Source organism: Salvelinus sp. IW2-2015, unplaced genomic scaffold (genome assembly GCF_002910315.2).
Source record: "Salvelinus sp. IW2-2015 unplaced genomic scaffold, ASM291031v2 Un_scaffold2895, whole genome shotgun sequence".
Classification (NCBI taxonomy): domain Eukaryota; kingdom Metazoa; phylum Chordata; class Actinopteri; order Salmoniformes; family Salmonidae; genus Salvelinus; species Salvelinus sp. IW2-2015.
Genome location: NW_019944194.1, coordinates 50,551 through 56,195, shown reverse-complemented (window position 1 = coordinate 56,195; position 5,645 = coordinate 50,551). Strand labels below are relative to the sequence as shown.

General features: G+C 45.1%; 1 protein-coding gene across 1 annotated transcript in view; it reads right to left on the bottom strand.

Moving 5' to 3' along the window:
• Positions 1–4,582, bottom strand: part of LOC112074945 (neurosecretory protein VGF) — an 11,636-nt gene extending 7,054 nt beyond the window's left edge. Inside the window, exon 1 of the mRNA XM_024142020.2 lies at positions 4,352–4,582. The gene's annotated coding sequence lies outside the window, so the exon portion shown is untranslated. The remainder of the gene's footprint in view (positions 1–4,351) is intronic.
• Positions 4,583–5,645: the final 1,063 nt, after the last annotated feature.

Sequence of the window (5,645 nt, the reverse complement as noted above, 5' to 3'; positions counted from 1 at the left end):
AGAGCAGGTAGCCTAGCGGTAAGAGCGTTGGACCAGTAACTCGTCAAATTCGCCAAGTTCACAAATCTCCAAGCCAACAAGGTGAATAATCTTTAATGTGGCTTTTGAACAAAGGCACTTCACCCTAATTGTCCGTGTGGATCAGCTGGTTGAGCATGGCACTTGCAACGCCAGGGTTGTGGGTTTGATTCCATGTGAAAATGTAATCACTCATTACTCATTACTGTAAATCGCTCTCAGAGCATCTGCTGAATGACTGACATGTGAACGCTCCGGGGGTTGTACCGGCTGATCCCTGGCCGTGACCCCAATCTCCGAACCTGTCTCAGGGGACATTTTACACGGGTGAAAAAGGGACACATCTAATTACCCCCACTCTAAAGGACATTATCTGATGACTCATTTTGGTTACCCAGAAGTAAAATTATCATGTGTCACTTTTGGGGGGAATGCTGTTAACAATTGTGGAAGCGAAGTCTCCCCTCCCTCGCAAAGGGAAAACTCTCGGCCAAACCCTTTCCGCTAATTTCACCCGTGTTTATCATGGCCAAACCCAATCCCTTCCCTAATCCCAATTCCACCCGTGTTTATCATGGGCCAAACCCATTCCCGTTCCCCCTAATTTTCTAACCTGTGTTTATTTCATGGGCCAAACCCATCCCTTCCACTAAATTCCAAAGTCCCCCAACGTGTTTCATTCCATGGGCCAAACCATCCCTTCCGCCCTAATTACACAAACCGCCGCACGTGTTTATTTCATGGGGAGCCAAACCGCTAGTTCGAAAATCCTTCCCCTAGATTTCCATCAACACCACGTGTTTTCATGGGCCACAACCCATCCCTTTCCAGTAAGAGGCAGGTAGCCTAGCGGTAAGAGGCAGGTAGCCTAGCGGTAAGAGGCAGGTAGCCTAGCGGTAAGAGGCAGGTAGCCTAGCGGTAAGAGCGTTGGACCAGTAACTCGTCAAATTCGCCAAGTTCAAATCTCCAAGCCAACAAGGTGAATAATCTGTTAATGTGCTTTTGAACAAGGCACTTCACCCTAATTGGTCCCGTGTGGATCAGCTGGTTGAGCATGGCACTTGCAACGCCAGGGTTGTGGGTTTGATTCCCATGTGAAAATGTATGCACTCATTACTCATTACTGTAAATCGCTCTCGAGCATCTGCTGAATGACTGACATGTGAACGCTCCGGGGGTTGATACCGGCTGATCCCTGGCCGTGACCCCAATCTCCGAACCTGTCTCAGGGGACATTTTACACGGGTGAAAAGGGACACATATAATTACCCCACTCTAAAGGACATTATCTGATGACTCATTTTGGTTACCCAGAAGTAAAATTATCATGTGTCACTTTTGGGGGGGAATGCTGTTAACAATTGTGGAAGCGAAGTCTCCCTCCCTCGCAAAGGGAAACTCTCGGCCAAACCCTTCCGCTAATTTCACCCGTGTTTATCATGGGCCAAACCCATCCCTTCCCCTAATTTCACCGTGTTTTCATGGGCCAACCCATCCCTTCCCTAATTCCACCCGTGTTTATCATGGGCCAAACCCATCCCTTCCCCTAATTCCACCCGTGTTTATCATGGCCAAACCCATCCCTTCCCCTAATTTACCTGTGTTTATCATGGGCCAAAACCATCCCTTCCACTAATTTCACCCGTGTTTATCATGGGCCAAACCCATCCTTCCCCTAATTCCCCGTGTTTATCATGTGGCCAAACCATCCCTTCCCCTAATTTCACCTGTGTTTATCATGGGCCAAAAAAATAATTTTGTTTTCATCAACCCTAAGATGGTGACTTTGTGGCTGGGAATCTAGTGGAACCGTTTATCATCCGCACACGGGTTGAATCACTCTCCCCAGTTTAAGCCTTTTTGAAATCACCTCCCCAGTTTTAAGCCTTTTGAAATCAACCTCCCCAGTTTAAGCCTTTTGAAATCACCTCCCCAGTTTAGCCTTTTAAAATCACCTCCCAGTTTAAGCCTTTTGAAATCACCTCCCCAGTTTAAGCCTTCTGAAATCACCTCCCCAGTTTAAGCCTTTTGAAATCACCTCCCCAGTTTAAAGCCTTTTGAAATCACCTCCCCAGTTTAAGCCTTTAAAATCACCTCCCCAGTTTAAGCCTTCTGAAATCACCTCCCCAGTTTAAGGCCTTTTTGAAATCACCTCCCCAGTTTAAGCCTTTTAAAATCACCCTCCCAGTTTAAGTCTTCTGAAATCACCTCCCCAGTTTTAAGCCTTCTGAAATCACCTCCCCAGTTTAAGCCTTTTGAAATCACCTCCCCAGTTTAAGCCTTTTAAAATCACCTCCCCAGTTTAAGCCTTCTGAAATCACCTCCCCAGTTTAAGCCTTCTGAAATCACCTCCCCAGTTTAAGTCTTCGTCGAATCCTGGCTCATAGGCTACAAATAATCAATGATGAAAACCAATAATTCTACGTGAGTTGTTTACACACAGAATCTGTCCACGAGAGATTATATGACGACCATCCGTGTCTACCGAATCCTATCTGACGACGAGCCGTTTCTACCGAATCCTATCTGACGACGAGACCGTTTCTACTGAGTTCTATAAGACATTATATGACGACATCAGACACAATTCCACAGGAGTCTTCTGTTGATTTCTAACAGATGTTAGAGGAGCCTTTAAATCAACACTTTGTGCAGTACTGGTTTTGGTACAGCCGGAGAAACAGATGGCAAAAATGGGTATTTGTAGCCATGTAGCCTAAATGTTTAAAATCTATACATTTTTGGAGTACAAAATTGTAAACTCAAAACGGTCAAAGTTGGTATCTAAATTGCATGGACATATTCTCCCATATTTTCCCGGGGGAAAAAGCACCGTCCTCAACTCATCCACCAAAACAAGACATACGGACTACTGGCTTCAAAGCGTCATACATGCGGAATAATGACAGCGACCGTACAACACCGACAGTATGAAGGTGTTCGCGTTCTGTTTATTTTGTCTAGCGGCAGCAACACGCGCAGCTGCATTCCGATGCTTCCATATGGACACGAGCCCGAGTCGTCTGCCTGCGCTGCGCACCAGGACAGCCATGCGTAAAACCGCGAGCCACGTTGTTAAATGTTAACCCACTCTCTGGTTCCGTTCAACTATTCACCGCTGAGTTCGTTATTATGACACCTCGCGTCTCTGTCCGAAGTCGGACGGTAAGGTATGTAGAATGTCAGAAAGAGCGTTTAAGGTATGTAGAACGTCAGAAAGAACGGTCCCCCTGATTTTTCCGGGTCTGTGTGTGAAATACTCGTCTGTGCTGTTTTTTTTGGGGGGTGGTCACATTCAGTCGAGGAGCGAGAGAAGAAGGCATCTAGATTCTATCCGCCTATTTAAAATAGAGCGAATCTGATATATTCACCACGTAGCCAAAATGGTGACGGATAAATGTGTCTATATTGCCTACGTTATAAATGCGCATTTGAATTTTCAAACTAACCATGACGAGTTGGGCACCAATTGCGAGAGAATTTCGTTCTTGTGAGGAAAGCAAATAATAAATATCCTATACCCATTCCGGAAAATATKGTGATATTGTGAAAAAAGGCACTAAAAGCCAAAGAGACACTCATTTAATCCATGATTCAGGCCCCAGGCTATGGCTAAATATTTAGTTCGGGATTTGTAAGTTTCATCATTTTTTTACAATAGCCTATATTAATTCTCTAGACCGCTTTCAAATTTGGAGTGTCTTTAGCCTAACCTATAGCCTTTAATATTATAACTATAATTTTACATTTTAGGGTGTCGAGCCCAATCACATATTAAGTCTGCAATAGTTACTATAGGCGATATTAACTATAATTCTACATGCCCTTTGCCACACCGTCGCTGCGCTTCTTCAGACTTTCCAACCCCACGAAAACGGGACTTCTTCAACCCTACAGTCTATTCAGATTGTTCAAGATACAATAAAATGTCCCTTTAATAATTGCAAACAAATACACAGCAGGGGACAAACCGAGAGTTGTTCCTCTGACAACCTAATTAATGTTTAACACACCGTATCGTATAGGTAGTTCCAGCAGAACAATGCACACACTGTCTTCCTCCGTCTTTACGCACTCCTTCAGATGCCTTCAAGTCACTCTGTAAACGGCTCCTTTTAGATAAATCAACCGACCATTATTATAGTTTCCAACCAAGGAGAGTCCTCTAATACTCCTGACGTGTTCATTCCCCAGAGAGTTTAGTTATAATATCAACATGTATTAGCCAACAGACAACCGTTACCGCGCCTGGTGTGGGAGAGAAACAGAGAAAAGGAAAGAGAGATGGATAGATTGAAGAAGGAAAGAGAGAGAAAAAGACGTTGCAACTCACCTGTATTCCTGCGAGGGAGAAGTGCTGTATCTTGTGCCTCTGGTAGTCTCTCAGTCTATCTACACTTCATAAATGATTAATAAACAGTTTCAACTTCTTCAACCTCTTCTCTCGGGCGACTGGACTATCTGGAAAAAGTGATATTGGTGTTTTATTTTGGGTCAACAGTTTTGTGATGTGTTTGTTTCTCAACGAACAACTGTCAAAAAACACTTCAGTTGTCGCATCTGTGCGTCGTGAGGAGAGTTTTCAGCACCACGGCCAGCGCAACTTTCCTTTATATCCCCCCCCCTGACCTCGTGATGCGGCGCGACTGACGTCAGCTCCATTGATAAGAGGAGATGGAACTCGGAGAGTATGCTGGCCTGCGCGCTGATGAATGAACGGAAATGGCATGAATGAAATAGTACTTTTCCTTCAATGAAAGCAAGGAGAACATTGAAGCTGTGGAAAGATTGAGGGGCGGCAGCCATTTTGTGACTGAGATGTTGTTGTACGGTTAGGTTGGGTTAGGTACCCCTCCTCCCCAGATATACGTGTGGAGTTGAGAAGGAGCAGGGAAAGGCACAGTGACTCGTACCTGTCTGATAGCTTATTAATTAGGGTGTTTTGATAACCTGCCCCAGAGACCGAATGACCAGTGCATCTCTATACCCGGGCTGGTGCAGCGATATTTCCCGAGCCGGTTCTCCTCTCCTGTGCGGCCTAACGGTTCTTTCTTTTTTTATATGTCACTGATCCTCCGTGGAAGGGCCACGCGGTTCAGCTCTGTTCCTCTCAATTTTCTGGGCTCGCTCAATTTCCTGCTCTTTGTCTCGCACTGTCTCTGGCTCTCCTCCCATCTGTCAGCCACCCTTTCTTTCTGAACGGGTTTCTTGATCACCAGTCGTATCTCCCTCCCTCACACACGCAAGCCACACCCACAACACCACACAACGCATAGCACACACACACACACACACACACACACACACACACACACACACAACACACACCACACACACCACACCACACACACACACACACACACACACACCACACACACACACACACACACACACACACGGTGCAGTGAATGGTTGATTCCCCCTTCTGAGCGGTCAGTGAGTTGAAGTGTTGTCTATTTTCCTCTATTAGATGTTATGTGTTAACGGTGCTCTCTCATGTGAAGAAATAACCAACTGGAACGGTCTTTTCTTTTCTTTTCTTTTCTTTCTATTCTGTTCTGTTCTGTTCTGTTTTAATCTGTTCTGTTTATTCTGTTTCTGTTCTTTATTCTGTTTTATTTCTGTTT